The sequence below is a fragment of the Schistocerca nitens genome, chromosome 11 (assembly GCF_023898315.1).
Source record: "Schistocerca nitens isolate TAMUIC-IGC-003100 chromosome 11, iqSchNite1.1, whole genome shotgun sequence".
NCBI lineage: Eukaryota > Metazoa > Arthropoda > Insecta > Orthoptera > Acrididae > Schistocerca > Schistocerca nitens.
The window spans coordinates 173927864-173942934 of record NC_064624.1 but is presented as its reverse complement, the minus strand read 5'-3'; the positions used below and the strand labels follow the sequence as shown (position 1 = coordinate 173942934).

Here is a 15071-nt window from a genome sequence, read left to right as displayed (position 1 = left end):
GTTGATCCCTTCTGAATAATAGGAATTGTCCAAGTGTGCAAAATAGCTATTATTTGCTGCAATCACCTCCTCGTTTGAATAAAATCTTTGTCCCGCCAGCCATTTCTTCAAATTGGGGAACAAATAGTAGTCCGAGGGAGCCAAGTCTGGAGAATAGGGGGGATGTGAAATGAGTTGGAATCCTATTCCCATTAATTTTGCGACCACAACTGCTAAGGTGTGTGCTGTTGCATTGTCGTGTTGGAAAAGGACTTTTTGCGATCCAATCGCCGGCGTTTTTCTTGCAGCTCGGTTTTCAAGTGGTCCAATAACAATGAATAATATGCACCTGTAATAGTTTTTCTCTTTTCGAGATAGTCGATGAGGATTATACCTTGCAAATCCCAAAAGACAGTTGCTATAACCTTTCCGGCTGAAGGAATGGTCTTCGTCTTTTTTGGCACATATTCTCCCTTGGTAACCCATTGTTCAGATTGTTGTTTGGTATCAGGAGTATAGAAATGTATCCATGTTTCATCCACAGTGACAAAATGATGCTTAAAGTCCTGCGGATTCTTCCTGAACAGCTGCAAACCATCCTTGCAACATTTCACACGATTCCATATTTGGTCAAGCGTGAGCCATCTCGGAACCCATCTTGCGGATTGCTTTCTCGTGTCCAAATGTTTATGCAAAATATTATGTACCCGTTCACATGAGATGCCCACAGCACTAGCAATCTCACGCAGCATAACTCTTCTGTCATCCATCACCATATCATGGATTTTATAAATGATTTCTGGAGTCGTAACCTCCACAGGGCGTCCAGAAAGTTCAGCATCACTTGTGCCCATATAGCAACTCCGAAAATTTTGATTCCACTTATAAACTGTTCTAATCGAAGATGCAGAGTCACCGTAATGTTTATCAAGCTTTTCTTTAGTATCCTGAGGCGTTTTGCCTTTCATAAAGTAATTTTTAATCACCACACAAATTCTTTTTTGTCCATTGTTTGACAATCGCTCAACTTCCTTTATTCACACGAATGCCATACACAAAGAAATAGACCAATATGGCTGAAACTTGGTGTGTATCTCTCGGACTTTTCAAACGCCCCTCGTAGGTTATGCCTGAGAGATAGTTCTGCTGGTTTCTGGTGTTTGCCACCTTACTGGAATTTGTTGTAATGACAAGATTTTAAATGACGAACACACTGCAGTAGTTAGTGCAACACCTTTCCACTTTCATTGACTCCTTTAGTGTTACGATGATCAACCCGTAGGCAGTAATTTATCCATTATATTCATCACAGTCAGCATTACCATTACACTAAACAGGGTTGGACAGGGGTAACATACCTTCAGTACATTTCTCTCTCTTCAGTTCTGACACCTAAAATAAAATTTGGTTCATTCATGTAGTCTTTGAACTTAAAATCTGTTCTTCAGTGACTGTACAATATTAAGGGAATAAAGGTTCAGTTTTTTGTATGGCTGCTAACAACTTGGAGATGGACATACTTATCAGTCCTTTTTGTGGTACTGGTAAATTATATTGGTGGAGTAAAAATCTGAATTAATATTCATTGTGTCCCATTCATATATGACTGACAAGAACTGTCTTTGAGCAGGTCCCGGAGTTTCCACAGTAATGTGAAATCCAGTTAACTTTCTCAATCTTACAAAGATAAATTGTGAAAAATGTGACACCAGTGGAAACTGCATAATTTTTCTAAAAGTTTACATGCATGTGATTTGCTGGTTAATTTCACAGACTCTGATTTGAATGATATCGACGTTTAGATATGAACTGTGGAAACATTGGAAGATATGGGAAAGAACTCTGGTGATTTTAGTGTTCCATTTTGTTGGATGTGGGACGTGATTTATTTAATATTGTTTTTTCATTATGTCTTAGTTGCTCAACAGCGGCCTTTTGTAAGGCTGTGACCAATTTTGTCTCCTCGTTGTGTGGTTATTGCTGTAAGGAAATTCAGTACTGCTACTCTTAAATTCCCTTTCACAACATATGAAGACCTTTCATATTTATAATCCATATATTGTACACAAATGTGTACAAAATCAAATGGATAACACCAAACTTCTGTCAAATCATAATGTCCAACATGAAACCTCTACATTCATGTCTATACAAGGATGACTGAATAATCTCAAGCAAATTTCAGTTTTCAGATCAACAATTTAACTGTTTTCAAAAACAAGTGTTCTCCAAGGACTTTAAAGTTCTTCAGAGCAGGCCGATAGTGCTAGGAACTGATGTATTAACCTCTGTACAGGCACTTCCTTTCTGTGTTACTGCGATCACCATCCGATCTCGAAGACATACATTGTCCCTTGACATGGTTCTCTACAGATGCAAATAATTAACAGATCCACACAGTATCTGTACTCTCCTCTACAATAAATTATTTTTATGCCTGTCATTCACATCATTCCTCGGTAATAATGGACAGGGATACTAGATTAAAGAAGATAAACTTCTTTGCCAAACTTGCTAATAATAGCCTTATTATTGATAACTGTTTATTACAACTACTTAGTATATAGTTACACATATAAATGCCTTCCAGACCTGAAGATGATAACACTATCGAAAATAAAGGTTATTATTAGTGATCTTGGCGAAGCAGCTTATCTTCTCTCACCTCTTATCACAGATCACCCCTTGCAGCTAAAAATGAGTCAACTCTAGGAAAGGATCACATATCACTACTCTGGAGTGGTTTGTAATACCACACAATTCCAGGAATTATGCTTTAGAGAAATGATATTTGATTTACATAATGCCAGTATTTGTACAGTGTCTGTATATTACATTCCAATGTCCTTCGGACACGCATGCATGTCTTAAGAAACAGACACTGTTTTGACAATTACAGCTGTTATAAATATTACAAAATGGATGCACAAATACCACTGATGTATACAGTTTTTGACACTGTATGGATACATACATTTTGTAATCATTCGTGTGTATGTCTCGACTGACTAAAATGATAATAATAAAAAAAATTGGTCTCTCCCTCTGCAGGAATCACAAAGTGCAAGTGTAGGGGTACGGACAACATGACATCTGGAAGTTTGGGGCAGTTCGGGAGGCACGCATGGATAGATGAAGCAATCAAGGTGACCATTTGCGATAAGGGGAAAATCTGGGTTAGAGCCCCAGTTCGGCACAAATTTGTGTGTGTCATTAATAAAATGTACAACCGACGTCAATACGTATTTGCAATTTGTGAATCCATTTCGTAAGAACTATAGTTGTGTTAGCAAGTTCACAAGCCACCCTTATGCACATTTACATCTACAGCTTGGTGAGTGTGACCAGTGTCGACTAAGAGCCACTTTTTTGACTCACAAGTGAGATGAACATTTGGATTAGGGCCATACGAAGGAGTGTAAGACGAAAAATTTGTGCAGCGAATTGGATTCAAAAGATTTGACCATTAAGCAGGTTCCAGTGGAAGTAGCTTGCAGTAGCTATGCAGGTACATAAATTCTTGCACAAGGTACACTAGCACGGAAAACGTTAATCGGTAATTGGTGCACATATAAATATTATTTCACGTACTGGGAGATCATCTTCCAAATGTTATCTGCAAAACGCTGTGGATCAATTAATGAAAGAATCCATGTTGAATTCGTTGCCTCTATTTCATTAATAATTATTAACATTTTTCCTTAAAGGAAATTGCCGGAATCTCTATGCGCAGGATTAATTTGGTTTGAGTTTTGCTATTATAGTGAGAGTATTTCAGTTTGATCTGTGAAAAATGCAAAAATAATAGTTGTTACGTTGGAATCTGTACGAATAGGATTAATAAATTTAAGAACTCTGATGGTCTGAAGTTAATATTCCTGACAGACGAGCTGGGTAAGTCGCTTGAAGTTGGCACCTGACTTTCAAGAAATGTACTTTTTCTCCTTCTTTCAGAGTTCTTGGTTGATACACCATAGTTATAGAGTTCTCTGTATTTAATTTGAATAGTTGTGCAGAATTTTGTGAAGCAAACACTGGTAAGTGGGAAGATTTTAATGTTAAAAATATTATTTGCCAATTTGTCAAAAAAAAAAAAAATGCAGTCTCTATTCTGAAGAACTCATCAAGAGTAATTTCTTGTGAAAATATTTATAATTGAAATAATGTGGGACCCCCTTTAGTAACATGTAGCTTTTCGGTTGAAAGCTGAGCATCGCTGCCCTAGTTGTGATTGGGACATGTAGGTACAACTCGGCACATGGTGATGACTGTCATTATGTATCCAATTACTGACAGCCCCAGCAGTCTAACAGTAGGTGCCCTTTTTTGTCTCCTTATTGCATTGTATTATAACAGCTTTAATTCAATTTGATATTAGTTGCTACAGTAAATTAAATACCGGATCTGAAGATAGCTGGCTTTCACAAACTCCTGTTACTTCAGTTTTTGATACATACTGGGATTTTCCAACACATTTAGCAAGACATACCCTAAGATGCAGGGGGGGGGGGGGGGTGAGAGAGAGAGAGAGAGAGAGAGAGAGAGAGAGAGAGAGAGAGAGAGAGAGAGAGAGTTACCTATCAGATGAACTATGTGCAAATTTTCTTAGCTTTAGGAAATGTTCACTGCATAACGAACACCAGAAATTAATTTATCGCAGAATTTTTCGAGGACTTAACTTCAAAGTTTGGTGGTCCTTATTTTTGTTTATATCACATCCCTCAGGAACAGACTTTTGCATCTGTTGATGTACTCTTTCAAATAATAGAAGTCATGACTTTGATAGATGCTACAGAGCACAAAACCAGACTAACAAGGAAGAAATAAGCTTGCACTTGGGTCTCATGTACAGAAAGAGTATGTGACTTAGAAAAATGAAGGAACCAGAAAAAGACACATTATATTTGCTAAAGTAAGTTCTGTAGAGCTGGCAATGACATAAGTGACGTATCAATCTTCATTAGCATTAGTGAAATAAGATAAATTCTTTCTGATGGGGAAGGTACTGTTATGCTTGGTCTCCAAACATTTGCTTGCCATATTGGTAGTAAGGGTATTGAAATGAAAGCAAGAAAACTGCTATACGAAGGCAGCCAGTTAAGAGACGAAACAAATGCTCTCGGAATATATCTCAGCTACTGTACTTTGTTTTCTAGTTTTGGATAGATCAACTAATGTACACAATGTTGCCCAGTTTACCACTTATACCTGGAATTGGCGTTAATTTTAATGTCTTCGAAGATCTTGCCAGTCTGGAGACACTGCACGCTAAAACAAGGATCGGAAATATTTGAAAAAGTAAACTACAAAAATTTAGTAGTAGATTATACTAAAAGTCATCAGTGTGTGTACTGATGGAGAGCCATCAGTGATGGGTAAAACCAACAGCACTGCAACATTGCTAAATGCTGTACCAAAATATTACTGTACTATACGCAAAGAGTCGCAGTGTGGACAAACCTTAAAGGCTGAAATATACAGCGTGTTACGCCACCGTTTCTGAAATGTGGGACTAAACCTAGAGCTATGGCACTCACAGCATGAGAATTCTGAGGTTATTGTACATTGTTGGATTTGGAGTAAGGTGAACTTGGCCTTCATTGTGAGATGCAGTATTTCTTAAAAAGAAACACCTATGACAGTTAGCAATTTTGTTTGGCATTTTTAGTTGTATTTAGTTGCCATCTCAAAGCCTAAATGTAAAACTTGAAGGCAGAGGTTTAAAATTATATTAAAACTAATCATCTCTTGGTTATAAAATGAGGATTCGAATTAATTTCCATACCTGAAAAAACAAAGTGAATGTCCGGATAACAGTAATGTGACCAAATATTCTGAAAAACTTAAATATTGCAAGGGTCATTTGAAGTTTTAGACCCATTTTTAGTTATTGAACAAAATATAATGCAGATTCCCAGGAACACAGAAATAGAGCTGATTCATTTAAAAATAATTTCATTCTTAAAAATATCAGAATGATCCTGTCATAATTAATTTCTTACATTAATTATGCAGTGAACATTTCCTAAAGCCAAGAACATTTGTACATAGTTATATAAGCTTATGTCTCTTTGAGATGACATGCAGATCACTACCTTTTCAACCATAACATTTATTAAAGGCAAACGTCATGGATAAAAGTCTCAAATTAATGGTATGTAAGGTTCTTGTGCTGTAACAGATGTTGTTTATAATTATAAATAAATACAATTAAAGTTAAACTTGCAAACTGCTGTAGAAACAACACCACTGGTCAGAATGATGTCAAACTGCAACATAATATTATCGGAGAAGGGGGAGAACGTATGGCAGAAGAAAAATAAATAGTTACAAAATGTAGCAATAGATGGCGCTGTAAGCATCATAATTTAATAGTGGTCAACTACAAATGACAAAGCCTAAGGTGTACATTTGACGTTAAACAAACTGTACTACTCAGTGTGCATGGATGTACAGGTGTGATACTGTTAGTTACGCAAGCCCACCCACCACAGCAAGGTCATATCACATTGGATGGGAAAAATCGGTTTTTAATTGTCCTAGGGCCATAAACCGCATAAAAAGCATGAATAAAAATCTAGTTGGATTATTAATTTCTGTGTGACTGGCCCAAAACATGTTCAATACGCTGTCCACCATTTTCTGCAACAAGTTGAAACCGAGAAATGCGTTCCACAACTGATCAAAGTGTTTCCGGATCACGTTCAGAATGTGTTGCACAATGCGTGCCTTCAGTGCAGCTAAGTTTGCAGTCACAACACTGAACACATCTTTCAGATAGCCGCAGAGAAGTCACACGGATTAAGATCGGGTGATCGGAACGGCCAGGCTGTAGGGAAATGGCGGCTGATAATTCTAGCATTTCTGAAATGGCCCTTCGGCAGCTGCTGCTTAACTGCATTTGCAATAAGTTGAGGTGTGCCATCTTGCATAAAATGATCCCATCCTCACATACATGCTGTTGGAGAGATGGAATGACACGGTTGCACAAAAGACACTCGTAGCGCTTACCAGTGATGGTACAGGTAACAGGAGCTTCAAAAAAATTTGGCCCTCTGATAAATGATGTCGTAAACCCGCACCACACAGTGACCTGTTCAGGATGAAGTAGTTCTGGTTGATTGTGTGTGAGGATTTTCTGTTCCCCATATTTGACAATTCTGTCCATCGACATATCCTGTCAGATGGAAGTGGGCTTTGTCTGTCTACAAAATCTCTCTTGCTGGCAGGTCAACAGGCAGCAACTCGTGCACACGGGTAATTTTGAGTGGATAGCAAAGAAGCATGTTTCATAGGATTTTACGCACTGTGCTCATGGGTATGTCCAATGTTTGGGTAATTCTCTGTGCACTACACGTTTATACACCACTATTCGTATCCTCCTGCATTTCTGACGTCGAATCAATTCGTTTCCTCGCTCTACCAGGTTGCACGCCAAAAGAATCCATCTTTTCGAATTTCTGAATCATTTTCTACAGGTCCACGGCAGTCATCGGACCGACGCCTTTTTTTCAAACCTTCAGTGTCCGGAACTTCTGCAGAGCAAAGTGTGCGCAGTCGTCATTCTTGTAATACAGCTTTGTAAGCAGTGTGCGATCCTGCATTGAGACAGTCACGGCGAATGTCGCAGATGTGAAAGGAGGAAAAGCCGTGCACCCGGCATGTTTATACGATCTTCAGTGGGTCGTGCGCATGACAGGTGTTTTCATTTACGTATTCTGACACACACGGTGCCATCTATTGATCAATTTTCACACTTTTTTTTCCTTATGCCATTTGTTTTCCTCTTTCTTTGATAACATTCTGTTGCAATTTTACATCATTCTGACCGGTGGTGCTATTTCTACAGTGTTTTGAAAGTTTACCTTTAATTATAATCACCCTGTACGTAAATTAAACTATTTAAAAATGTTAATTCTGTCTGAATACACACATGTGCTGGGATTAGACTACTCATCTCTCTCTCTCTCTGGCCCTTAGTGATTTTCACCAAACAACACTCTGCAACATCTGATAAGTGCAGCACGACAGTACTCACCCTCTCGTCAAAACTATTGTACCGTCGATAGGTCGTATCGTCCACGATTAACACCATCTTTTGACTCTGATTGCTCTGCCGAGCCTCCGTGTTAGCTTTTAGTTCTGTTCTGTATCTCAGGCTGTGTATATGTTTATGACTGACTACGAAATATATATCTATGTGGAATTTAATGGGGATAGTTATTGCATTCGACCGATAATCGTATCCCGTTCCCATACTGTGATTTCAAACTGATGATGTCTTGTGCTCCAGCTGGTGTGTCTTTTAACTAACTTAAAGTAATTGATTTAATTTCATTAGTCAGTTATTCTTTTACCTCCTCTAATACCACAAGATACTGCCCTTGTCTTCCAACCCCAACAATGAATGTGTGAAGGTCCAAAAGGTGCTGGAATTGTATGAAGCATCTGAACTGCTCTGTGACAGAAATAGCATATGCCTTGCTAAATGGTGGAAAATCCCAGAATGTATCCAACGCAGAAGTAACAAGAGTTTGTGAAAGCACATTATAGAGTCAGCTATCTTCAAATCCGGTAGGCCTACTTAATTTTGTGTAGCAAAGAACATCAAATTAAATTAAAGTTGTTGTCAGGACCAACGAGATCGAGTTGTCGTAGTGCAACGCAATAAGCAGACCAGAAAGGGCAACTATCCTTAGATTGTTCAGGTTGTCCGCAGTCAGATAAATGACAGTCGACACGATGTGTGCCCACTTGTACCGACATGCACTGATCACAACTAGGGCAGCAACACTTAGCTTTCGATCAAACAACTACACTCCTGGAAATGGAAAAAAGAACACATTGACACCGGTGTGTCAGACCCACCATACTTGCTCCGGACACTGCGAGAGGGCTGTACAAGCAATGATCACACGCACGGCACAGCGGACACACCAGGAACCGCGGTGTTGGCCGTCGATTGGCGCTAGCTGCGCAGCATTTGTGCACCGCCGCCGTCAGTCTCAGCTAGTTTGCCGTGGCATACGGAGCTCCATCGCAGTCTTTAACACTGGTAGCATGCCGCGACAGCGTGGACGTGAACCGTATGTGCAGTTGACGGACTTTGAGCGAGGGCGTATAGTGGGCATGCGGGAGGCCGGGTGGACGTACCGCCGAATTGCTCAACACGTGGGGCGTGAGGTCTCCACAGTACATCGATGTTGTCGCCAGTGGTCGGCGGAAGGTGCACGTGCCCGTCGACCTGGGACCGGACCGCAGCGACGCACGGATGCATGCCAAGACCGTAGGATCCTACGCAGTGCCGTAGGGGACCGCACCGCCACTTCCCAGCAAATTAGGGACACTGTTGCTCCTGGGGTATCGGCAAGGACCATTCGCAACCGTCTCCATGAAGCTGGGCTACGGTCCCGCACACCGTTAGGCCGTCTTCCGCTCACGCCCCAACATCGTGCAGCCCGCCTCCAGTGGTGTCGCGACAGGCGTGAATGGAGGGACGAATGGAGACGTGTCGTCTTCAGCGATGAGAGTCGCTTCTGCCTTGGTGCCAATGATGGTCGTATGCGTGTTTGGCGCCGTGCAGGTGAGCGCCACAATCAGGACTGCATACGACCGAGGCACACAGGGCCAACACCCGGCATCATGGTGTGGGGAGAGATCTCCTACACTGGCCGTACACCACTGGTGATCGTCGAGGGGACACTGAATAGTGCACGGTACATCCAAACCGTCATCGAACCCATCGTTCTACCATTCCTAGACCGGCAAGGGAACTTGCTGTTCCAACAGGACAATGCACGTCTGCATGTATCCCGTGCCACCCAACGTGCTCTAGAAGGTGTAAGTCAACTACCCTGGCCAGCAAGATCTCCGGATCTGTCCCCCATTGAGCATGTTTGGGACTGGATGAAGCGTCGTCTCACGCGGTCTGCACGTCCAGCACGAACGCTGGTCCAACTGAGGCGCCAGGTGGAAATGGCATGGCAAGCCGTTCCACAGGACTACATCCAGCATCTCTACGATCGTCTCGATGGGAGAATAGCAGCCTGCATTGCTGCGAAAGGTGGATATACACTGTACTAGTGCCGACATTGTGCATGCTCTGTTGCCTGTGTCTATGTGCCTGTGGTTCTGTCAGTGTGATCATGTGATGTATCTGACCCCAGGAATGTGTCAATAAAGTTTCCCCTTCCTGGGACAATGAATTCACGGTGTTCTTATTTCAATTTCCAGGAGTGTATATGTTGGTGAAGTGGGTCCCATAGTATTGCAGTTATAAATATCTTCACAAGAAATTACATTAGGTTTTTCATTAAAACTCTTGGGGCATCATCCAGAACTCAGAACTCTAGTGCAGTATTGTACTACTTACTGCTTGGTGCTACGGCTCATGTAGGTAGGACCTTGGCGCCCTGGAAAATCTCTGTCCACTCTTCTCTGCTGGTTGCCTTGGCTCTCCATCTTCTAATTCCCTTCTTCTAAAGTCATCCTTCATGTCATCTAGCCATATGGTCCTCGGTCTGCCCCTTAATATGGCGTCCACCTGGTTTTCCTTTGAAATCTTCCTTAATTGTGCTGCTCTTCATCATTCTTTCTACATGTCCCAACCAACATAGTATATTAATCTTTATTTCTGTCACGATATCAGGTTTGTTGTACAACTCTCTGATCTCATTATTTCCGATTCACAAAGCCCCCCTATAATTCACTGGCCTGAAGATTTTCCTATCTTCCTTTCCCATCTCTGCAACAACTCATCATTTTGCGTCACTGCCCAGGTCTCCGAACAATAGATCACTACAGGTCTCACTACTTTAGAATACACTGTCAGTTTCAGATTGCTACTAAGGCTTCTTGCTTTAAATACTTTAATCAGTGCGAAGTAAGTCCTTTTACCAGCTATAACCTTGTATGTATCTCTTCCCTCTCATGATTATTCAGTTACCAGTGACCAAAGATATTTAAAGCTCTCTCAGCATTCAAATTCTTCTGATCCTTCTTTCTCCTTCACTCTACATTTTCCTAGATGCTAACATATACTTGGACTTTGACTGACTGTAAACCCCATCTTCACTCCATATCTTTCTAATTTTTCAAGCTTTTCTTCCAGGTCCTGTTTCCTCCTGGATGACGAATTATCATCTGCATATCCAAGATCCTGTGTCACCCTATTGAACAATGTTCCCCTAGGGTCGCCGCTTTGTGTCTTTTGCTGTGTGTCTTGAGCTATGTGTACATTTTATGCAGTGAAAATGGATCCTTCATGATTGCAGTTATCTCATAAACTATTATCTGTGCAAAAAAGTCATTAAGGTTTCCTGTAGAATTCTTGTGGGGCTCTTCAGAATTGTGATCACACATTTATTTTCGCAAATTGGCAAATTTTTTTAAGATTAAAATTTTCCCAATTATAAGTGTTTCCTTCGCGAAATTCCGCAGGACTATTCAAATTCAGCACAGAGAAGTCTAGAACTGTAGCATATCCATAACAAAACTATAAAAAAATGCGTATTTCTCGAAAAATCAGCTATTCAAAATTTTCATCATAATTTTGAAAAATTCAGCAGCGCTGTTACAATGTTTTATGGAGAACTCTAGAACTACAGCATACGTTAAATGCGAACATGTTCGCATTTAAAGTTAATCTGCGTAGTCAGGCAGTCAAGGCTATTTTCGAACACAAAAACAGTGCAGAAAAGCTCGTAATGACGACACAGCAACTTCACTTTCAAACAGGGACTGGTAACAGTAAACTACTTGTTTCATTTAATACAGCATAAGTATCAAGAACTATGTAAAAAATATATTTATCTCCCCAGGAGCAATTCAGAATAGTGGTTATTGTATTCGCAATTCGGGCAATTAACTTTCTTGTACAAGGTTAATATTTTACCAAGTATTATTGTTTTCTTCGCGAAATTTTGCAGAACTATTCACATCTTGTAGAGAGAACTGTGCTATACGCACGAAGAAATCTTAAAAAAATATATTTCTTGAAAGCCAGTTGGCTACTTCACCAGGCCAGCTGGATGCCTTATCGGAACAAATTCGAAATTACCGAAGTCAAGTCAAACTTCTTGTTCTGCGCATGTCACGTGGAATGCTGGGTATGGAAGAAAAGGAAGATGGCGTCAGTTGATGATAAACAAACACGCAGACCGCGAGTTTTCGCCGCAGCTTACTATACGCACAAACTGTGTTGACACTCGGCCCGATGGCGACAGTAAATGGGTAGTGCTTTTAATGTGTTACTCAGACCATGGAATATCAATATCATGGAATACACAGCAGCCGTATTTCATTAACATAGACAGAAACTGAAACTTACGCGGAAAACGTCGAAATTAGTATATGCGTCCGTCCAACTGCAACTGAAGAAATTAGTAGAATTTCATTGCTATCATATCGACGTAAGTTATTACAAATGCCACTAAAAGTGCGTTTTATCCAAGATTTGACTCCTTGTTGGATTATCCGTGTTGTAATAAGCGTAGTCAGCTGATGTTGGTAAAGACAGTTGAATGTTGGGAATCATTTCATATTAACCCAAACATTTTGTTGTGAAATGTTGGAATAATTAATTTACTGAGCGGACAACAGTAAAGACAAGAACCTGTCAACCGTAGAGCAGCAAGGACATTAATCTTTACCTCCGGTCGTTGCCGATCAGTACATTACGCCGCCGCCGCCGCAGTAAGTCGTAAATTTTATTAATTGCGCAAACAAAGTTGACACTCGCGAGGTGGCAGGTGGGAGAGACTACCCGCTTACATGGGAAATGCATTTACAGTCGCTCCCATCAGCTACAGCGCCTATGTCAACTAAGATTGCGCGTGTAGTATCTTACATTTGGACATATCATCTTTCGTACGACGTAGGATTATAGATATCGAATGAATGTTTAGCTTGCCGGCTTTATACTCGTGATGCTCCGCTTATACAGAACAGAATTTAGGCCCACGTAGACAAACAAACAATTATTCGGCAGTGCCCTTTTTTGCGTTGGAACGAAAAACAGCCGAGTAATTTGCCAAATGTGGGACAGAAGTGTGCCAAGGCGAAGACTCATTTGTGTAATCGCCAACTCCGGATTCACTTAGTGCATTTCCCTACGAAATGTGAAGTCCTGGCTCAAGCAGATATGTTTTGTATATCTAAACTGTCTAATGTTGTCTAAATCAACATTGTACGAAGTTATGTAGTGCCCTCCCCCTTGAATTTTTCGCAGTTCATTTACAGTTTATGTACATAAGCCTAATGAACACCAAAATACTCAAGAGACTTGACCATTATGTAATATGCGTTTGCCAGATTTACTGTAGTTTCAGTTTTTATGACGAAAACTGCGTTAAATATAGTGAAGTGCGTTTAAATATGGCGTAAATGTGAACATTAAATTACGCCACAGGTCAGACTGTCAAAACATTCGTTTGGCATTCAGTAGTTGGCTTCACCAACTCACAAACAAGTTACAAATCATCGCCTTTCAATATAACCAAGACCTCGGGCTATGCTACAGATCAGTGTGTCATCACAACTAAGATTTGATGGAAGGGAGGGAATCCAAAATTGCGCTCCGCTCCAGCTAAAGCATTTAATTTCTTAAGAGCTAGAAGACCACATTGGTAGATAAATGTACTGCCCACTGTAGTATGCCTCCCTATTGCCGTGTGTGTGTGTGTGTGTGTGTGAGAGAGAGAGAGATATCGATCGACCTTGTCCAGACACTTCCAGTCGTTTATGAAATACTGTGTCCACATTACATGGAACTCCTATGTAATTGACTTACAGTGGTTGTGGTGTTACATAATTTTGCATACAGCCTATCTGCCATTTAATCACCTTCTGTAATATACTGTTTATTCTGTCACCAGCAAACTCATTTGTCCACTTTACACTGTATGTCGTTATTTTTGGTGCAGAATGGTAATTTCAATATTTACTTGGATTTTTGTATTTGCCCATAGCTGCATTGCGTTGTCCTGTACCAATAAGACAAAACTCAATTATAACAAGTAGGCCTGCAATAAGTTCAACGGATGAACCATTCCATTAGTTACCTGAAGGTTTAATTGGTCTACAAGTAGTGAGGCCTGGTGACTTGTCCTATTGACATCCGGCCAAATGTGTAACCTGTGGTTGGGGTGATCACGAGGCCGATTGTCCGCCTCCTCTCCGCTGTATCAGCTGCAATGGCGACCGTGCAGGCTCCTCCTGAGATCGTACTGTGTATCTCGATGAGCGGGCTGTCCGAGACATCTGGGTGAAAGAAAAAGTGCCTTACCCAGTTGCTCGCAAGTTGTCAGCTATTTGGAAACCTTGCATTCTACCATCCGGCACTTACAGTACTGTTCTTACTACATCTCATTCCACGAAGGAGTGCCCGTGCAGACGTGCACCCTCAAATTCAGCACTGCAGTTGTGAAATCGGCCAGTGTCACGGCAGCATCCCTGTCTCCTCCTCCAGCTGTTCAACAACCCAACAAACTTCCACCTCGTGGGGTGAAGCTGCCTGCTACATACCAGCAGGCTGGGAAGGACAGAAGGAATACTCCCTCAAAGACTTCTACGTCCCTCTGGCTAATAAACATCTGAGTCTTCCTCTGCCAAGCCAAAAGCCTCCAAGGAGTCAAACAAAGGCAAACGGTCTTCTCGGAGAGCCTCTTCGACGGTGTCGCCACGTGATACCCTCACTTGGCTGACCTCCGTGTCGCCGGTGTGCACCGCCATCCGTTTCTCTGCACTCGACAGAGGGAGAATGCCTACGCCTCTGTACCGAGCGAGGTGGCGCAGTGGTTAGACACTGGACTCGCATTCGGGAGGACGACGGTTCAATCCCGCGTCCGACCATCCTGATTTAGGTTTTCCGTGATTTCCCTAAATCACTCCAGGCAAATGCCGGGATGGTTCCTCTGAAAGGGCACGGCAGACTTCCTTCCCAATCCTTCCCTACTCCGATGAGACCAATGACCACGCTGTCTGGTCTCCTTCACCAAAACAACCAACCAACCTACGCCTCTGTAGATCCGATGGAGCAGGATCCTCCAGTCTCTGTGTCATGTAACAGGGAATCTTTGAAGCCTGGCACTTGG

General features: G+C 41.4%; 1 protein-coding gene across 1 annotated transcript in view; it reads left to right on the top strand.

The window, feature by feature from the left end:
* Positions 1-15071, top strand: part of LOC126212991 (uncharacterized) — a 238705-nt gene that overhangs the window by 70491 nt on the left and 153143 nt on the right. The gene's annotated exons all lie outside the window — the stretch shown is intronic.